Here is a 22,439-nt window from a genome sequence, read left to right as displayed (position 1 = left end):
TTCCTTCCTTCCTTCCTTCCTTCCTTCCTTCCTTCCTTCCTTCCTTCTTTCCTTCCTCCTTCCCTCCCTCCCTCCCTCACTCCCTTCCTTTCTTTCTTTTTTGAAATGCAGTTTTGCTCTGTCGCCCAGGCTGGAGTGCAGTGGCGCCATCTCGGCTCACTGCAACCTCCGCCTCCTGAGTTCGTGTGAAGAGACCACTAAACAGGCTTTGTGTGAGCAATAAAGCTTTTTAACCACCTGGGTGCAGGCGGGCTGAGTCTGAAAAGAGAGTCGGAGATAAGGGTGGTGTTTTATAGGATTTGGATAGGTAAAGGAAAATTACAGTCAAAGGGGGGTTGTTCTCTGGTGGGCAGAAGTGGGGGTCACAAGGTGCTCAGTGGGGGAGTGTTTTGAGCTAGGATGAGCCAGGAGAAGGACTTTCACAAGGTAATGTCATCAGTTAAGGCAAGGACCAGCCATTTTCACTTCTTTTGTGGTAGAATGTCATCAGTTAAGGCAGGAACAGGCCATTTAAATATCACTTCTTTTGTGATTCTTCAGTTACTTCAGGCCATCTGGATGTATGCCTGCAGGTCACAGGGGATATGATGGCTTAGCTTGGGCTCAGAGGCCTGACACAGGGTTCAAGCGATTCTCCTGCCTCAGCCTCCTGAGTAGCTGGGATTACAGGCGCGTGCCACCATACCTGGCTAATTTTTGTAGTTTTAGTAGAGACAGGGTTTCACCATGTTGGTCAGGCTGGTCTCGAACTCCTGACCTTGTGATCCAGCCTCCCAAAGTGCTGGGATTACAAGCATGAACCACCATGCCCAGCTGTGTGTTACACTTTTTGACCTTGGTTCTCATCTCTTCCTTGGTTCAACCGTCTCGTCTCCTCTTGCTCTTGACTGTCCTGAAATGGAAGAGTTTCCTGACCCCCCTCACAGAACATGCAACAGGGGTGTGGCTCATCTGTTCAGCTGCCTTGCTCAAACCCCTAATGGGCAGGGAGCATGCAGATGGGCAGGTCCAAGAGCTGGGGCCAGCACTTTTGGGCTCTGGCCCCATGGTAGCATCTAGGGGTGGGTACCTGCAACTCCCAAAGCCCAAGTGGGAGTGTTACAGTGCTCTTTTAGCTCTGCTGTCTGCAGATGGCTTAAGTGTTAACCAGTTCAGTGCCCTCTTGGTACCCGAAACCTTGTCCAGCATCCAGGAAGAATTAGGTCACATGGACGAAACAAAGGATGGTAAATGCAGGGGACTTTATTGTCAGATGGAGGTGGCTCTCAGCTGGAGGGATGGGGAGCTGAAGAGGGGATGAAGTAGGAAGAATGATCTTCCCCTGGAGTTTGGCTGTCCTGCAGCCAGTCTCCTCTCCAATCATCCCCAGATGAACTCCTCTTGACATTCAGATATTCCTTCTTTTCTCTCCCTCTCTGCCAGGCCCGCTTTTCTGCCTCTGCTCATCTACTTGTGGAGCATGGGATTTGGGGTTTATATGGGTATGAGATAGTGGGGCATGGTGGGCCAAAAGGCAACATTTGGGTGCAAAAACAGGAATGTCTGTTTCTATTTAGGGCCATGGGTTTCTAGGCTTGAGGGTGGGGCCTTTGCCAGGGAACTGCCTTCTTCTACCCAGTATTTCCCTGTCTCTTGTTCATATCAGTACCTCTCTCCTTATCTGAGGTTAAGATCAGGTGAGGCTTTAGCTCTGTATCTTAGTTTAGTGTTGGGGTCTGGACTTCTAGGAAAAAATCTGCCAGAAGCTGGCAGCCTGCCCTGACTTCCAAAAATTACCTGTCCCCAATTTTCAGTGGGCCCTGCTCATGTTTTGGCATAAATTGTAATTCCACTTGGAGCACCTGGTGCCAACTACATAGCTGAACCGCTATGTGGAAGGCTGAACTCCTTGCACCTGTGCCTTCTCCAGCCTTTCCTATTAGGTTGGCCTGTCCCGCTCTGAAGGGCATGTCTAGTGCTAAGTCTCAGTCCCTTTCCTGCCTACACTGTCCTGCTCCCAATAAACCTCCACACCTCCTGATAAATCCTGGCACAAGAGAAGCATGTATGGGAACGCGTCAGCCTCAGAACTTCTTGGGAATTGAGGGGGAGGGAGTGACTGGGAGAAAGGCTAGTCCCAGATCTTAATGCCCACCTTGCTTCTCATTGAGGATTCTGGTTGATAAAAAATACACATATTGTTAAATGAGGATTGCAACATCAGTTCTGTTTGACTTTCTGTAACAATTAGAAGACTAGAGAATATCGCTGGGTTTCTGACCTCCCACTCAGAATTATAGAGGGCCAAGTCTTCCCTACAAGGTGGACTTATCTACCCAGTCCCAGGCTGAGAAGCTGGACATCAGTCCTCCCTGCTCTGAGGTGGTCCCACCAAGGGGTTGGCCCACAGAGACTGATCCATTGCTCTGAAATAAAGGCTAGTTCAAGATGAATCAGGAAATGGGGAGCATGTAGGAGAAGTGAGGGACCTTGAGGTTTTACCCTGCCCAGTAGAGGAATAGCCAGTGATTATCAAGCTCTCATCAATGTGTCTGATAACCAAAGTCATTCTTCCCTCTTTGGAGTGTGGAAGGTATAGGGATGAGGTAGGTGCTGAAAATTCCCACTCCATCTCTTCCCGCAAATGAAGGTGTTGGTGGAAGTACCTTCCTTTCTGGGTTGTGGAGGAGATGATTCAGCTGAGTCAAATGACACGTGAACAATAGGAACAGCTCTACCTCCCATGAACTGTTGGCTTGCTGTCTTCCTCATGAGTCAGTTTTAGCAGAGTGTGGCCAAGAAAATTCCCCTGATGGAGACTGGGTAAACAGTCTACCTCTGTGGGCCACCTCCCTTCCATCCTCTACCCAGTGCAAATCAAAGCTGCCCATCACTGGGCACTGGGCAGTCAGGGGACTCCTGATGACTAACTCAGAGCAGAGTGATATCGTGATACTCAGGCACAGAAAATCAACTTCCACAAAAGCCTGGCAAGTGAGTGCTTTTCTCTGCTCTCAAATCCTTTTCAGAGTGGAAGCTTTCTCCAGCATTCAGGCGGCACCTAACGCTCTATCCCGAGACCACAGAGATAACTAAGATGTGCCAAAGGTTTTGAGGAGAAGGTGACATCAATGCTCTGTGTCAGTTCAGAGGCTAACTGTATGTGTCACCAATAGTATCTGTGGGTAAGTGGTGGAGAACTTCGGAAAAGACAAACATCTTGGGAAAAGAAAACCCTTCCCTTGCAGCCACACACCAGAGACTATTCACAAGAGTCAGCTTCAGTAGTGGGCAATTTCTCATGCACCTGAACAGTTTACGGCTAACCTTGGAAATAAGCAGCCAGGTTGGCTGAATTCCAGCTAAAGAGCAATCAGGTAGGGCAGACAGTCTCAAAGACAATTGCCTTTATGATCCTTGTCTTGATTCTTGATGAAATGGGAACTTTTAAAAAGCTACCATAGGTGTAAGGAGATCTGACTTCATTTTTCACCTTTCAGAAGTTATTTCCTGTAATCATCCAAAGCTTGCCTGGTGTCTCTCATTCCTGGATGCCAGTTTCAGCTTTATGCAGTAGAGTGCTTTTTTCTACTTTCTGCCTCCTTCCTATGGCGTAATCTTCAAAATGCATCTCTACTCTTCAGTGGTTTTTCTCCTCCTGTGGTTCTCAAAGCGTGGTCCCTGGACCAGCAACATCAGCATCACCTGAAAGTTTGCTAGAAATGCAAATTCTCAAGCCTACCCAAGACCTACTGAATCAGAAACTCTGGGGGTAGAGTTCAATAATCTGTGTTAACAAGCCCTCCAAGGGGATTCCAATGCATGCTAAATGTGAAAGCCACTCTTCTAAGGCAACTTATCCTCTTGATTAACTCCTACCACTGATATGCTGGGCCAGAGACCAAATGGTGATCCAATTCTGTTAAATATTTAATCAATAAACAATTAATATTTAAGTTATTTTTGGAGGCTGCTCTGATCACTGGAATCCATGGCTAAAGCCAAGTTGTCTGAAAACTTATTTGTCACAAGCCCTCACAGTTATATTTTATCTTCTTCATGTACTCTAGATTCTGTAAAATAATTTGGTATCCTTGGCATAGTTTTCTTTGTCAAATAGCTCTCTACCGCTATAATAAGATCTACTGAGAGAGGCATCAAATGCTTTGTTAACGATCTATTCTATTCACACTAATGAAACCTCCATTGTCCACCAAAATTGGAATGGTGTCAAAGAGTCATCAAGTTTTTCTGAAAGGATTCTTTGTTCCCCTATGTGCTACCCAGAGCTTACCTATTTATACGCTATGAGCTCAGTTTGATTAGCTTTCAATGCATTGTCTTACAAGTGAAATTAGATGAATGAAAGGGTTGTTTCCTTTAGGCTCCATCTTCAATGAGTTTCTTCCTGTGTCAGAGACCTTGAGTAACTTTAACGTGTCTTCAGGCAAAAGATGTCAGGAAAAACCTGGCAGGAAAGGGAAAACTATGTCTAGTCCCATAATTTTGTCTGTCTTCCTACCTGTACCTTCTGGTTCTTGACTTGGCTTGACTTGGAATTGCACTGCTTTTCTAAATGAAAACTGGTTATTAAAGCCCTTTTGCTTGAATTTCTGTTAGCAGCCCACTTTCCAATGTTGTCTGTCTCTCTCTGCCTCCAAATCTCAGATAAAACCTGATACCATACTCACCTCATGATTCTATTTCAGCAAAATTTGATTGTTTTGGCTTAGCTGTCTCTGACTTCAGTGTGTATCTGAATCAACTGGAGGCCTTTTTACCACACAGATTGCTGGGCTCCACTCACAGAGTTTCTAATTCGGTAGATGTTGGGTGGACCCAAGCATTTGCATTTCTAAAAAGTTCACAGGTCAGGTTAATGCTGCTAGTCTAGGGACCACAATTTGAGAACCCCTGCTGTACACCGGCACATGGCAATATCTGGATTCTTTCTGATTATTGCAGTCCTGACGCCCTTCCATTCTCATTGCAGTGTTTCATGTCTTCCTCTGTTTCATTCATTCCCAAAGCATCGTATTTCTTGCAGGCTGCCAGGCAACTGTGATCTATTGCTTGGGCAAGAAAAGGTATACAAACTTCACCATTTTCCCATAACTTTTATTTGGTACAGTGGAGTGACCTGACTCCAGGAAAACAACTTACTTCTTTGCTAAAAGTAAAGTCCTTGGAGGGTGTTAAAACCACACAGTATCCTTTAGAAACTTAATGCAACCCATGGTATTTACTGATGGACACCCAGACATGTGTAATAGGATTATAGATCAGCCTCATTTAAGATAAAGTTTGCTGGGGGAGATCAAAATTACTCCCCGTGGAACCTAAATTAGGTACAAAGCAATTAACTTTAAGCAACCAAAAAATTGGTTCTATAAAAATTCCATTTCAAATCAGTTCTTAACTACAAGCTCATTACCAGGTACCTTCACCAAATAAGAGACAAATAAGTCTCTGGAGATGGAAAATGTGAACTAAATTTTGAGACACCTCATTGAATATGAAAATTGATGAAGTCTTAGATCTAATCTGTAAGAACAAGGATCAGCTATTTCTACAGACTTTCTGACTTTTCAAATCACTTCCACACCCAGAAAGACAAATCTTCTCATTCCTGAAAACAAATACATTTATGTTTCAATTCCACTGATGGTTCAATTGGTGCAAAATTAAATACACTTGATTTCATTCCGTTTCTCTTTGAGTGTGAGAATTTCAAACAACTTTTATTGAGAGCCAACACATCAGCTCAATAGACTTTTATTTTCACAAAGTGTGTTTCTTTGCTTAGCATATGGTAAGAATTTTATAAGTGTTTGTCAATTAAATATTAATAGATCATTAATTGTTGAATGAATACATTAATGAAAGTTGTTGACTTAATATATGATTATGAATTTAATGTAAGTGCTTTAAAAATTAGAAAATACAGAAAAATATAAAGAAATAAAACAATCATCCATAATCTCACAACCTGAAGCAAACTACTACTAATTTTTGAAACATTTTTCCCATCACATGTGCCTATGTGTTTATGTAGGTATATATAGTTATTACCATATTATATATAAAATGTCACATTTTGTGAAATTTACTTTTATAATGGAAATCTGTAGCAACAGAGATGGAGCTGGAGGCCATTACTCTAAGAGACTTAACACAAGAACAGAAAACCGAATACTGCATGTTCTCACTTATAAGTGAAAGCTAAACATTGAGTGCACATGAACATAACGATGGGAACAACAGACACTGGGAATGGGACCATTAGTTGGGGGAGGGAGGAAGGGAGGAAGGGGCTGAAGAACCACCTGAGGGTATTATGCTTACTACCTTGGTAATGGGATCATTGTGACCCCAAGCCTCACCATCATGATATTTACCCATATAACAAATCTGCATGGCTATCCTTTAATCTACAATAAAAATGGAAAAAAATTTTAAGTCACATTTGTTAATTTACTTTTTTTTTTTTTTTGAGGCAGAGTTTCGCTCTTGTTGCCCAGGCTGGAGTACAATGGCACGATCTCGGCTCACTGCAACCTTTGCCTCCTGGGTTCAAGCAATTCTCCTGCCTCAGCCTCCCAAGTAGCTAGGATTACAGGTGCCTCCCACCATGCCCAGCTAATTTTTGTATTTTTAGTAGAGACGGGGTTTCACCACGTTGGCAAGGTTGGTCTCAAACTCTTGACCTCAGGCGATCCACCCACCTTGGCCTCCCAAAGTGCTGGGATTACAGGCATGAGCCACCACGCCCAGTCTTGTTAATTTACTTTTATAATGAAAATTTCCTGAAATCATTACCAATTCCCTGAAAACATCATTTTCATGGTCATGTAATAGTCCAGTGAGTGAATATTCTCAATTTAATACTTCTACTATTACCAGATATTAGGGTATATCTAATATTATTTCTATGTGCCTAGATAAATATGTTTCTAGAAAAACATTTTATTTATGATTAGAATCTACTTCTTAGAATAAAATCATTGGATGAAAAGATAGAAATATTTTTAAAGCTCTTGATACCTATTGAAAAACAAATTGTTTTTCAGAAAGGTTGTACCTGCCTACAAGATTATCAACAGTGTGTGAGAATATCTGCTTTGCTGAACTCTTTCTCACATATCACCTTTAGAGATGTTATGTGGTATGTTTTTAATTTTCCTTTAATCTTTTGCTAGTTAGATTAAACATGGCAAGTTTCACTAGCCATTAGTACTTCCTTTTTATGTGAAATGTCTGTTCATGTTCTTTGTCCATTTTTCAATAGTATCTTAGAATATTTATTGTTCACTTGCATATACTCTTTATACATGAAAGATATCAACCCATCATATATCATCTCCCATTATGTCAATTAACTTTTAACTTTGTTAATGATTTTTTATATATATACATAAGTTTTGTTCTATATAATTTTCCCATAGCTTTTAAACCTATAATGTATTTCCTCAGCCATAGACTAGATAATAAAACTCTATTTTTAAATAAAGATTTCTAAATTGGTTTACATGTTAAAATTAGCATTTTAATTTTTCTAAGAAAATATTTGGCATAAAAAGTAAAAACTTTGCTTTCCCAAAGAGGTTAAATAAAACAAACCATGCTTCCCCACTTATGATTAATATATATTATATGTATATATGTATATACCTTATATACAGATAGATATATATAAAAATGTGTGAATGTGTACATAGATACATGTTTGTATATGTGTATATATACACAATGTATGTATATATACACACATATGTACATATATACAATGTATATATTTATACACACATATATGTACATATATGTATATATTTATACACACACACATACTTCTAGTATAGTGTTACCCCTTTTCACTGAATTATTTATCAGTTTCTGCAATTGCATTACAGTTTTAATTATTATAGCTTTACCATATGTTTTAATAACTAAAGCAAACACCCTCATTACATCACTTTCTAAAGTACTCTTGGCTATGCTTATCTATTCATGTTTTCTCAGATATTCTCAGACTGATTTACTTGTTTTTCCTCAAAAATTTCAATAGAATTGCATTAAAATATGTTTAAAAATTCACATTTCATATTGGGGTATATGATAAATGTATCCATTTATTTAGAACTTCTTTTATATTTCTCAGCAAAGTTTCACAACTTTCTTTATATGTATCTTATCCATTTCAGGAAATATGTATCCCTCATTGCCTTATATTTTTATCCTTATTGGAAATAGCATCTTTTCTCCTTGTTACCATTTAGTTGATTTTCAATGGCATACCGAAGAAAAGAACCCTATTAATATTGATGTATTTACTTTGTATTCAGTGACTCCGCTGAAGTTCTTTCTTAATTATACTTTTCTCCAATGATTTTCTTGCATTTTCTTTGCAAACATAGAAAAAAATGATGGAATTAACACCATTATGCTCACTGGCAAACTTTAGCAAGTCTTAACTTGTTTCCATATTTGTCTCTACTGTTTCTTTAATAAAACCATAAATGAAACATTATTGACATATTTGAAAACTCTGCATACCCCTCCCTAACAGTAGTCCCTTCTCTTTTTCTCAGAGATGTCTATGAATTGCAAAGTTACTTTCTGGGCTCATAACCCTCCTTTTTATGGGTTTATACTTAGTAGTTATGTGTTAGTAAAAACTATCTGATTATTATGTTTTAAAATATTATGAAATTATATTATAGTGTATATATGATTTACAGTTTTTCTCAATGAAATACTGTAATATTTATTAATGTTGATATAGTAGTTCTATGTTAGTGATTTGCACGGTTGTATTGAATTTGATTGTGTGAATATGCAACAGTGTATTTATCCATTTTTCTTCTGATAGGCCTTTGCTATTGACAATGCTTCCATTCCCACATGTGTGGCCTTATGCAAATGTGCAAGAGTTTCTTTAAGACATATGTGGGTATGCTCACCTTCCACATTACTAAATATTGCCAACATGCTCTCTGTAGTCTTTGTACCAATGAAAGCATCCTCCAGATAGCTATCTGAGCAAGCTCTCCTTCCACATCCAACCCTGCAAGAGGTACAGTAAGACTTTTATTTGCCAATCTGAAGGGTGTGGAGTGATATCTTAATTTGTTTCAATATGCGTTTACAACAGGCTTTTTTGGTTAAGGGCCAGGTTTGCTCTTTGGGTTTCTTTGGGTTTGTTGTTGTGTGTTTTTCAACCAACCATTCAAGAATGTAAAAACACATTCTTAGCTCTCTGGCTCTGCCACAACAACTTGTAGGTTAGATTTGACCTGCAGGCCATAGTTTGCAGACCCCTTTCTTTGTTAAAACCAGTGAAGTTGAGCACCTTTTCAGAGGATTATTGACCATTTTCTTCTTTTTATTTGAAACACAAATTTTGCGATTTTTGGGGGTGATTTGTCTTTTCTTATGGATTTGTGGGAGTTCTTTGTAAATTCTGAATATGAGTCTTTTCTCAGTTATATGTATTGCCAATATCTCTTCCATCCTTTGGCTGTTTTTCAGTTACAGCACAATCTTCACTAGAAGTCATTTCTTGGGGTTTCTAAGTAGAATTTTGGTCCTCTACAAATAATATATCCTTTCTTTTTATATACACAGTCATTCCTCTTATTTTGATTTCAAGCCTTATTACATTGGCCACAATGTTCAGACCAATTTAAAATAGTGAATATTATATATGGTTACTATGTTTTATTTTTGATATGTTAAAATGTATGTTGGTCATGTGAGTTAATATGGCTGTTTCTGAGTAAGAACAGAATCAGGCTTTTTGTGCCTTCCATTATGGTAGTCCTCAATCCTTTCAAGCCATGGACTCTCTCTTTGTAGCAAAAGACATTTTTGCATTTTCTGCTAAGCCGATGGGCATTTGTCATTATGTAAATTAAATCCCTGTGCTTTATACTGGATGGTTAGCCCATCTTCAAGATCAGTGGTGAAGAGTCACTAGTAGAAAATGCAGTTTCTAAAGAAACACATTCTTGTAGGTCATGAGTGAATGAGTGAATACATTAACACGTGAAATGAATAACAAGAAGACCTCAGACAGAGAACAGGGCACAGGCATGCCTGGAAGATATTGCAGGCTCAGCTCCAGGACACAGCAATAAACTGAATCACAGAGATTTGGTTTCCCAGTGCATATAAAAGTTATGTTTACACTATACTGTAGTCTGTTAAGTGTGCAAAAGCATTATGTCTGAAAACAATGCACATGCTTTAACTAAAAATACTTATTGCTAAACGATACTAACAATTATCTCAGCCTTCAGCCGGTCATAACCTTTTTGTTGGTGGAGAGTATTGCCTCAGTGTTGATGGCTGCTGACAGATCAAAATAGTAGTTATTAAAAGTTGAGCTGGTGTGGTAAATTATTAAAATAAAGCTACAATGAAATTTGGTACATTGATTGACTCTTTCTTTAAGGAAAAAAATTTCTGTAGTAGGTGATGCTGTTTGACAGCATTTTACTTACAGTGGAACTTAATTCAAAATTGAAGTCAATCCTCTCACTCCCTGCTGCTACTGCTTTAATAACCAAGTTAATTTAATATTCTAAATCCTTTATTGTCATTTTAACAATGTTTACAATGTCTTCTCTAGAAGTAGTTTCCATCTCAGGAGACCACTTTCTTTTGTTCATCCATAGGAAGCAAGTCCTCATCTGTTCAAGTCTGATTATGAGATTGTAGCAATTCAATATCATCTTCAGGCTCTAGTTCTTCTAACTCTAGTTCTCTTGCTATTTCTACCATACCTATGGTCACTTTTTCCATGAAAATCTTGAATTCCTTAAAGTCATCCATGAGGATTGGAATAAAATTTTTCCAAACTCCTGTTAATCTATATATTTTTATGTCTTTCCATGAATCATGAATGTTCTTAATGGCATGTAGAACGGTAAATTCTTTCCAGAAGAACCATCAAAGATATCACTATCTATGGCAGCAATAGCCTTACAAAAATGTATTTCTTAAATAATAAGACTTGAAAGTCAAAATTACCCCTGATCCATTGGCTGCAGGTGGATGTTGTGTTAGCAGGCATGAAAACATTAATCTCCTTGTATATTTCCATCAGAGCTCTTGCATGACTAGGTGCTTTGTTAGTGAACAGTAATATTTTGAAAGGAATCTTTTTTTGTTCTGAGCAGTAGGTCTCAACAATAGGCTTAAATATTCAGTAAGCCATGCTATAAATAGATATGCTGTCATCTAGGCTTTGTTGTTCCACTTACAGAGCACAGGCAGAGTAGACTTACCATAATTCTTAGTGCCCTACAATTTTTGGAGTGGTAAGTGAGCATTGGTTTCAAATTCAAATCATCAACTGCCTTAACCTCTAATAAGAGAGCCAACCTGTCCTTTGAAGCCAGGCACTGACTTCTCCTCTCTAGCTATGAAAATCCTTGATGTCATCTCCTTCCCAAATAAGACCGTTTTGTCTACACTGAAAATCTATTGTTTGGTGTAGCCACCTTCATCAGTGATCTTAGCTGGATCTGAATAACTTGCTGCAGCTTCTTCATTAGCAATTGCTTCTTCGCCTTGCACTGTTTTCGTTTCATTTTTTTTTTCCAGATGGAATCTCGCTCTGTCTCCCAGGCTGGAGTGTGATGGCATGATACCTCGCACTTCCATGTTACGGAGATGGCTTCTTTCCTTAAACCTCAGGAACCAAACTCTGCCAGCTTCCAACTTCTCTTCTCCCACTTTCCTCACCTCTCTCATAGAATTAAAGAGAGTTAGGGCTCATCGAACTGAAGGGAGTTAGGACTTTGCTCTGGAATAGGGTTTGGCTTAAGGAAATGTAGTAATTGTTTTGCTCTATTCGGATCGCTCAAACTTTCTCCATATCAGCGATGAAGCTGTTTTGCTTTCTTATTTTCTTTGTGTGTTCACTGAAATAACACTTTTCATTTCCTTCAAGAACTTTTCTTTGCATTCACAACTTTGGCTAACTGGCAAGGGCCTACCTTTAGGACTGTCTCACTTTTGACATGCCTTTCTCACTAAGCTTAATAATTTGTAGCTTTTCATTTAAAATGAGGAACGTGCCCCTCTTCTTTTCACCTCTTTCCCTTTGCTTCCTCTCACTCTTCCTTTCACCTAGAGACCATAGTAGGGTTATTAGTTACCCTAATTTCAATATTGTTGTCTGTGGGAATAGAGAGGCCAGAGGAGAAGGAATGGCCAGTCAGTGGATAAGCAAGTATACACACAACATTAATGGATTAAGTTTGCCATCTTATATGGACTCACTTCATGGTGTCCTGAAACAGTCAATAGTAACATCAAAGAACACTGATTACAGATCACTGTAACAACAGATATAATAATGAAAAAGCTTGAAATATTGTTAGAATTACTAATACGTGACACAGAGACACAAAGTGAGCATATACTGTTGGAAAAATGACACAAATAGATGTGCTTAATTCTGGGTTGCTACTAGCCTTCAATCTGTTAAAAAGAAAAAAAGCAATATTTACAAAGCACAATAAAGCAAACCACGACGAATCAAAGCACAAAAAAGGTACTACATTTAGAAGGAGGCTTATATGGCTGAGGTTTATAAAACATGGAAGAATATTTTATAAAACCAAATAAGTGATATACAATGGTAAGTTATTATTTAAGTTAGCAGCAACCATGATCACCATACTATCAATATCTCCATGGGAAACTTCTAGCTGCAAGGTATTTTAAAACTCTCTTGAACTTCTCCATGGGTACAACTGTGAGAAAAATTGGGATCAGGTTGTTTATTGTTTTGCATGTGGCAGGTTTTCCAAAACTACTTGAGTCTGAGAACCATGTTATGAATCTTTATGTTTTTCATGTGAATTACATAATAATGACCCATGGAACTAGCTTGATAAATGTTTAGAAATTGAAATCATTGAAGTGGGAGAATTTCTAAAGAATCCTGTGCTCAAAAATGATTCACTCAACAGGGAAATACAAAGGGAATCACGTTACTTCTTCAAACAGAGAAGAGGCTCTGCCAACACTGTGCTACCTGTGTTTCCAGAATCTGCTCTTAAAGTCTCTTTTGTCTGGGACCTAGAAAGAGTGAAGAAGGGAATATTAGAACTCAAGTTGCAATTCCCAAAAACGTACTTTGCAAATCACAAACTGAAGAAGCTGACACCACTACTTACCTTATGGGGGCAGGTGGGAAAAAGTGTCCTTGGTTTTGAAAGGTGACTTCATTCCAGCTTTATTACCTCTTGTAACTCTACTGTTGAGTAAGAAATAATACAGTGAATTATAATAGCTTTGTCTGGAGACTATCTTCAGCCTAAAAATATTACTACATTCTAATGACAGTAACTTGAGGTCCATTCTGGAAAGATAAGACATACATCTAGTGTTCCTGTTCCTGCTCCTGCTCCCATCCCCACCTCCACCCCCATCATCTCATGAACACTTTTCCTGGCATCTACATAGAGACTTTGTCAGGATTTAACCACCTCATACACCTTTCCCCTGGACATTTTTTACCCCCTAAATGTTCCCAGACTGCTCTTTGAGTAGGTTTTCTCTGTCCTTTGTCTCTGCCTCTCCCTTGATATTGATGAAAGGGACCACCTCGTAAGATGCATGTTGGCTGGACAGCTCCAGCTCCCTGGGGACCTCACAATCAAGAGAGTGTTTGACTCCATAATTTTATTACAACCATTATTCACCTTCAGGGCACAGAAGCCAGGGAAGTGTGCTGGGACCTCAGGAGCCACTGACAAGTAGGTAATCGTGTCATTGGTTTAACTTTCAAAAGCCTGAAGACACAAATATGCTGCCTATCTGGTGGCTCAGGCCATCAGTGTCATAGCAGGTCTATTACAGATAAAAGAAACTTGTGACACTTTGTCTGTCAAGCTGGAGAAAATGGTGCAGAAGGACAACTACACCAGATGAGGAAGCACATGGAGGAGTGCACACAGCAATTTTTCTCCAGGGGGAGACTTTCCTAAGAAATACCACCACAAGAGGGGAGAATATTGGAAAAATGTGACATACAAAGCACCGGAAATGATTCACAAAATATGGGACAAGTGATAATGAAAAAACAACAGAGTCATTTTTCTCTGACCCTGGACCATAAAACCCTCTGATTTTCCAACTCTACCTGCTTTGGGAAACAGAAAGTAGAGAGGCGATAGATTATACTGCGACATTGACCTCTTTCAAATATTCAAAACAAGATCTCTGCTTTTTCTTTCAGAGAACAGGCTGGGTCAGGGTATCTGTGTTTAATTGTGTCCACCCTATTCTCTGTTTAGGTGACCAATTGTCATTAACTTCAGATGTTTTTCCTTGAGGAGAGTGTGCAGGAATGAAAAGAAAACACCATCAGAATCATGTGGACCCACATTCATCCCTCCCTTCACGCCTACTGGGAAGGAACCCAGAAGGCTCAAAGATGTGGAAAAAGCTACCAGAAAAACAGTACCTGGGACAGAGGGTAGAGATTCCTATGGCAGAAATGTGACTACTTTTAATCTTTCTTCCATCATCTCAGCTTTTAAATTTCTCCCTAGAGAACCTTTCAGTAGTAAGATTCAGAGGTGCGTGTTAGGGTGTCAGGTGCACCCTGTGTTCCAGAGGTAGATGGTACAGGCTCCCTTGTCTGGAGTCAAAGCGGGGCCAGAGTTGGCAGGTTCAGTTTCAAGGTTTTGGGAAAGCAGTGGCCCAGCAGTATCTCTTTTGGCTCTTGGAAGCAGGAATGAACACTTGATTCAGGCTGGGAGCAAATCCCTGTTTCATCTTTCAGGACTATCAGGAGTGTGGCAGCAGGTAACAGGGTGCTTTGCAGAACAAGCAGAGAGGCGTACACCTCAGGGCACACCCCAGGGAGCCATAGTGTCCCAGTGTGGAGGCAGAAAGGTAGAAAGGGGACATTGGAGAAGCTTAGAGTAACCTTGTGAACTTTAGCTTTAAATCAGCTGACTGAGCAGGGTCTTCTCTTAACCCTGTTCAGGATGAGGCTATGCCTAGGGTTAAAAAGAAAAAGCCTCCAACTCTTTTACATTAGCAGCTATGAGGATGGAAAAAATGATAGTGGTGGTGTTTGCTTTTTCGTTAACAGGTTAACCTGACCATTTCGGGAATGTCATGAAGTATTTTTCTAAGATAAAATTTTTACTGAGTAATACTTGTGCCACTACTTAAGCCATTACCTTACATTGTTTTCTAATATAAATAATTCCGGGATGAACACCTATGAATATATATTTTCTCCCATCACTGAAGTGAGATTGCTGAATCAAAGGATGGAAGGTTTTGAAGACTCGATACAGATTTCTAAGTTCCTTTCTAGAAAATTGTGTTAACAAAAGCTCCCACCAGCAAAGCAGAAGAAGACTGATAAATTTGTTCTTGTGACTTTCTCAGGATGTGGAATTTGGAGAAGTAACACCTGCTGATCCTGGACTTCTGAGAATGGGTGTTTATGGGATAGGATGGGAAGGTTATCTAGCCTCCTTTAGGGAGGTCATTACCTCCAAATAAAAAAGAAAAATTGAGGTCACACTAGATGTACATACACATAAAAAGTACGATGAGGAAATGAACTTCAAGTAGGAAATCAAGCAGGGAAGAAGCCAATGATGGACTAATCTCTCAAAGTAAGTTGTTCTGGGAGCTCCAAGAGAAGGCATAGGGGGTGTGTATCCAGCACCTGATGCCAAGACAAGCTTTGCTCAGATGAAGACAGCACACAGCCTTTTCACTCCTTTTGGGTTGTGTCCCTTTCTTCATTATTCTTTTCTCCACTTAACATTAATTGAGCACATGGTGTCAAGCACTGTGAAACAAAAGGGGGTGCAAAAGTGAGGAGTTCTCAGTTCAGTGTGTCTTTGAGTAAAGACGGGACTAGGAGTAGATCCCAGATGTGCTAACAACAGTTTCAGTATGATACCGTGTCTCTGCAGACCAGAGCAATTATCCCAGCATAAATTTAGGAAAGACTTCTGAGATGAGGACACTTGAAAGTAGTGGAGGCCAAATCATCTTTGTTCACGAGGAAAAAAAGAGAGAGGGCATTCCAGAAAAGTACGTGCTAAAGCATGGAGAAGTCAATGAGTCACATATGTTTGGGATTGTGGCAGCATAGAGCATGGTAAAGGTGGGGGCAAGGGGACAAAAAAGGTCAAAAGCACAGTGACAAGAAGTGAGACTGTGAAATGAGTCAGTTTCTATTGCAAAGTCTTTGTATTCCATTCAAAGAGCTTCAGCCTGTCCTGCAGGAATGAGGAAGCCAGGGAATGTCTTAATAGATGCCATTTATATAACCCATATTTCTGGTATAACTGGTGGCAGAGGAAATGGGCTGGAAAAGATGAGAGCCTGGAATGGAAAATGACTAAAGTCATGACATAAAGACATCGACATGCATAGATTTTGTGGATAAACACATTTTTTTAAAGAGAGGCAGAAGGAAGAAAGTGTACGGCAAAAATGACCAGAGACCGCAGATGAGCTCATGGCAGACAGTGATGAAGTTTGAATCCAAGGTAGCTGTCATTGCAGAGAATGAAACATGGCCAAGAACTTCCTAAATATTAGACTAATGTCATTATTGTTTCCTTACCTATGACAGCTGATGAACCAGCGTGATCTATGATCTTTCTGGGTATTTTATTAAGTTTTCATCACTGTGCTGCCTTTGCAATCCACTTGCCTCAGGGAACATTTGAGACTTGAATTTGAAAATGACATTCACAAAATTAGATATTCTTCGTGTGTGTGTGTGTGTGTTTGTGTGTGTGTCTTTTTTTTTCTTTTTTTCCTTTTCTTTTCCTAGCTCCAAACTATCTTCAAATAAAGGGTTATAAAGAATGAGTCTTCAAGTCCTTTAACCATTAGCTACGACATAGCTAATTTTTGTTCCCCAAGCAAATACGTCAGAAATGACTCCCTGTTTCTTTATTATTTGCAAATATATGTTGTTTTATCCCACCCCTTGGGGAAAGAAGAGCCTGCTTGGATGGGCCTTAGGCCCAGGCTCTCAGAAAGTTAAGAAGGCTTTGGAGGGTATTCTGAGGGCAGATAAATGGACAAAATAATGGTGCAAGGAAACCGTGTTGGAGAAAATTCAGTAAGGCAAGAAGCACTGAGGAGTTCGAACCAGGAAGAAGTCCAGAGAGAGCTCTGGCAATGTGAAACCAGGAAGTGACCTTTAGTTAATCAAGTACCGAAGATGAGAAGGCAGAGATAAGACTCAAACAAAAAAACTGATAACAATCATTCTGAAAAGGGAAATTCTAGTTCCTTATTCTCTCTTCTTATCATATGATTTCTTAGGCTATTCCTCTGTATCGCTGGATCACTGGAGGAAACATGAAAAATTTAATTAATGACTTGAATATTTTCATGTAGGCAGAGGTTTGGTTTCCTGTAGATAAGACATCTGGTTAATCAAATGAACTTTCTCCTTTTCATCCATGTTATGACACTTGTATATTATGTGGCCACATGGTATTTACTAGCTCACTTCCATCTCTATAACTTGCTTTGCTCCATGTTATTTGGTCTGGACCAGCAACTGTAAGACATCATGTCTACCTCATCAGCTATGTCTGCCCCCAGTCAAAACCAACTGTGGGCCTCTGACACCTTTATATTGTTCATAGCTTGAGACTCTAGCCCCTTCCTGTAGCCCGGCTTACGCTTTCTTCCTGCTTTAAATTCCTGCTTTTAACCTTGCCCACAATTGGGATTTTCCTGTAGGTCACACTAAGTCCACAACTCATGAAGTGCTGTTCAATGAGCAGAGTTTCCTGTGGTCTCCCAGATGACAGTTGAGCATGTCTCACTATTGCATGGATGATTTCCCAAATCCAAATTGGGGACATTTCTAGAATCTCATGACATAGGCAGACCCCCTACTACTGGCTCTTCCAAATTGTGAACATGTAAGTCATGCCACAACCCACTTAGCAAATATCTGAGTGGTCTCAAGACTGTGCCCTTCAATGGATTACACTGCTCTGGGATGTTCCATAGGATAAAAAAATCACAAGAGAAGAAGAAAAAGTCTGGAGACTTGGAGAACAAAATGCCATAGAAACAAGAGTCTCTTCATTATCAGGAGCTCCATAGCTGAAATCTGCTTCCTTAAACTCTCAACCCAATGCCCTATCAGCAAGAATACATTTGTACAAATGTGACCTGGGCTCACTCCTTGGGTGGAACTTGCTAGAAATCTCAAGCAGTGAACAGTTTCTGAAAGCTTAAGAATACCCATTTTAACTTTACCTCAAAAAGGTTAAATGACAGTGTAACACGGACAGAGAACAGCCTCTGGGAAATGTGCAAGAAGTAAGCTCTCTTTTTGTTTTATTCAGATATGAGTTTTCATTTCACCAGACCCCAGTGGATCTGATCCAATGACCTAGAGATTCATGAGATTGAAATTACCCTGGTAAACAACATGATCTTTCTAGGATTCCAGGCATTCCTGGTACTAAAAAGCCTCCTAAGCTGTTGACATTTTTTTTAAATTGTGGGTAAACTACACATAACATACAACTCAACAATTTAACTATTTTTAAGTGTACAGTTCTGTGGCATTAAGTAACTTCACACTGTTGTGTGACCACCACTGTCATTCATTTTCAGAACTTTTCTTCCCAAACTGAAACTTGGTACCCTTTAAACTCTAATTATCTGTTTCCCCTTTCACCTCTCAGCCCCTGCCCACCATCCTGCTTTCTGTCTCTATGAATTTGACTACTCTGGGTACCTCACAGAAATTTGACATTCTGGGTACCTCACAGAAATGGAATCATATAGAATTTGTCCTTTTGTGACTGGTTGATTTCACTGATAATTCTTAACTATTATAACATTTTCCTCAGTCAACTCGTTTGTATGTCACATAGATCCAGATATACTCTTGGTGTTATTGAGGGTCCCAATAGCCCTTTTCAATAATATAGTACATCAGAAAATCAGCACATATGTGTTGAATTCCTACTATATGTTTAGTTATAAAAAAATAAGAATTTTGAAGAATAATCATTATCTCTCCCCTTAAGAAAATTCTAATTTTGTAGATGTGGAGACAAAGTGGATGCACATAAAATAGTAGTAAACAGCATATATGCACATGTATGCAGACAAACACACACCTATTCACATGTAGGCATCTGACCTCACTACTTTTATGCGGTAATGATGACTGGCATAGGCAATTACAGAGATAATTCTAAAAAATCTAATCTATCTTGGGTAAGTCCAAGAGCATCTTGGGACATATACCCAGCAAATTGGCTTTTAGGAATTCTTTACTGGGGTCAGTGGTTTGGGGCAAAGTTTTCACTTATTGTTTTGTAGGGGGTTAGTGGTCTCACTATATTATCCAAGTTGGTCTTAAACTCCTGTCCTCAAGCAATCCTCTCACCTCAGCCTCCCAAAGCACTGGGATTACAGGCATGAGTCACCATACCTGGAAAATTTTCATTAAACAAAATCTAAATAAGTATTAACTATCCAGGGATTTTTTTTTTTTTGAAAGAGATGGAAAGTAGGAAGTTAACTCACACATCTCTCTCTCGATGTGCCTATTCACTTTAGATATTTCACTGAATCCTGCTAAAAAGCAGTCAGCTATTTGCCATCTGTACGGAACAGCTGCAATTTCCTTCCTATCCAAGCACAACATTTTATTATAGAGAAATTGGCATATTGTTTTTGCCATGTGCTTTTTGCATATTCCTCCCCATGGCTAGACTAATCAGGAAAGAAGTATCTTCGTGTCCCAGCTCGTAGCTAGGTCAGGTGAATACAAGTGACATCATGTGTATCCTCTTCACCAAGTTAGCATTAAGTTGCCTTGCCAAACCCTTGAAGCTTCTTATGTGAGACATCTGTGCCCAATGTTATTTATGAATAGGAGCAAAATGTATAAATATCCATGGGACTTCCTGTTAAATGTACCACGTTGAATGCAAATATTTATCTCTGCTCCTTCTGAAATTTTATTAAAATGAGGGTAGAAAAAAATGGAAGGGTACAAATCAACAAGGAGGAAGAGAACAAGAAAGATGATCCCACCAAATAAGAAATGCCAACAAAATTTTGGAATCTGGAAATAGATGAATGACTGGTAATTATTTATCAGAGCCCAGAAAGAATATTGAGGAGGGAGGCAAAAGAAGAATGTCAATGTGAATTTCAGAACCCTGTAAACATTTAGAAATTTGGAGGCAGTAAGTACTCTGAAGTTAGAGGAAGTATGGGGCTTAAAATAGAACATTAGTTAAAAATCTATGTAAAGAAGAGTTAGATTTCCAATCCTCTTTCTATCTCTGACCACCAGTCAATTAACCCTTCTTCACCTGGGCAGGAGAGTGGAGGCTCTTTTTCAGGGAAATTTAACCTGGAAGGCTCTACTTGAGCACCTAGTCATGGCAGAAAATAGTGGGGAAAATGCCAGCCTGGAAATGGGACAATTAAGTGACAAGTTAATTATGGTGAGCCCTGGTTCCCAGAATACTGGCTGCCAATCTTACACTCCTCCAGAAAATGATCAGAAGATTGCTCCTTGTAGAAAGAGATACACGGGCCCAGCATGCTTGTAGATACTAGTATGTGTAGTTCTCTCATAAAATGACTGTTCCTATCTTGTCACTCTATGGTAAAGCCAGCTGAACCAAAAATTCCCAACTCCCAACCTATAAACATTCTTAGAGATCCTAAATCCATTTTTACTCTCTGTCTCTCCTTTTTCAGAATTTGATTTATTATACACAGAGTATTATGTTTATTTTAAGTAATCTGAAAATTATATAAAATCATGAAGAAGAAAATAAAATCAACTATATTTCCACCTTTTATAAATAATAATGGTTACATATATCATCTAGATGTTTTCTATATAAGTATATATCATAAATATTTTCAATAGATCTCTATTTTGATACAATCAAGTCACAGTTTTTGACTTAATAATATATCATTAACATCTTTACTTGTCACAAAATATATTGCAATAACATTATTCCATATAGCTGAATAGCATTTCTCAGGTGGGTATAACCATAATTTATCCTGTTAGTCCCTCGATGTTAAACATTTGTATTGTGTCCCTTTTTCAGTATCCTAAACAACACTGAAATAAACATAGATCTTTGCAAACATGACTATTTCTTTAAGATTATCAGAAGTAGAATTGCTGGCTCCAAGGGTACACTATTTCTCAAAACTTTACTGAATTTAACTGAATTGCTCTCCTGAACATCTTTCTCAATTCATAGTTCTATCAGCAATGTGTGAGAGTATCCTTTTCCCATCCTTGCCAACATTTAGAATCATCACTAAAAGAACACCCCGAGAAAACAGACAAACAAAAATCCTTAACAATTTGATGCTAAATACGGCATCCTATTGTTTACATGTATATTTTATCACTATTTTAACATTTTGAAATGTTGCTAACTACTTATATTTTGAAAATTGATTATCTATAGCACTTATTTATTTTTATTGGGACAGTTGTCCTTTCTTATTGATGTCTTCATGACTTTTAGATATATAAGCATGGACCATTATTGTATCATATATAAGAAATATTTTCTCTGTTTGGGAATGTTTCTTTCTAACTTTGTGTCTTGTTCTAATCTTATTTTTAGTGACTCATTCTTGAATATAAAGAGAGAACCAAGAATCATCAGACATGTGGAGAAATGATGTAACATTAAAAGTGATATCAAAACAAAGAAACAAAAAAATGAAATAAGAAATTGAGAAATGCAGTGGACTAAATGTTTATCTCTCCCCAAATTCATATGTCAAAACCCTAACCTCCAATATGGTGGTATTAGGAGGTGGGGCCTTTGGGAAGCAATTAGATCATGAGGATAGATCCTTTGTAATTGGAATTAGTGCCCTTATAAAAGAAACTCCAGAGAGCTCTCTCTTCTTTTACTGCTATGTGAGGATACAAGAAGATGGCATTCTGCAACCCAGAAGAGGGTTTTTGCCAGAACTTGGCCATGCTGACAGATTGATCTAGGACTTTCACCTCCAGAACTATGAGAGATAAATTTCTGTTGTTTGTAAGCCATTTAGTGTATGTTACTTTGCTATAGCAGCCTGAACTAATACAGAAAGAAACTAAGAAAATGAAAGACAGGAATAAAATCTCATGAAATTATGAAGAAATTATGGGTCTCAGAGAGAAAAGATAGTGTATTAATGAAGAAAGAGATGCTATAAAAAACACAGAATATGATATAGAGAAGATAAGAACATAAAAAACTCTGTACCATACTTTCAAGAGAGCAGTTGAAAGATTATGCTAATAAAAGCACACCAGAAAGTGGAAGAAGAAGAAAAACAGAAGAGAAAAAGTAGAAAATTTAACTAATGGAAGTTCCAGAAAGAGAGAACAGAGAAGGCCGAGGGGAGTTAATTATCAAAGAAAC

Source organism: Colobus angolensis, unplaced genomic scaffold, assembly GCF_000951035.1.
Source record: "Colobus angolensis palliatus isolate OR3802 unplaced genomic scaffold, Cang.pa_1.0 Scaffold81, whole genome shotgun sequence".
In the NCBI taxonomy this organism is placed as follows: Eukaryota; Metazoa; Chordata; class Mammalia; order Primates; family Cercopithecidae; genus Colobus; species Colobus angolensis.
The sequence above is the reverse complement of the archived record's forward strand: the minus strand, read 5'-3'. Positions refer to the sequence as shown.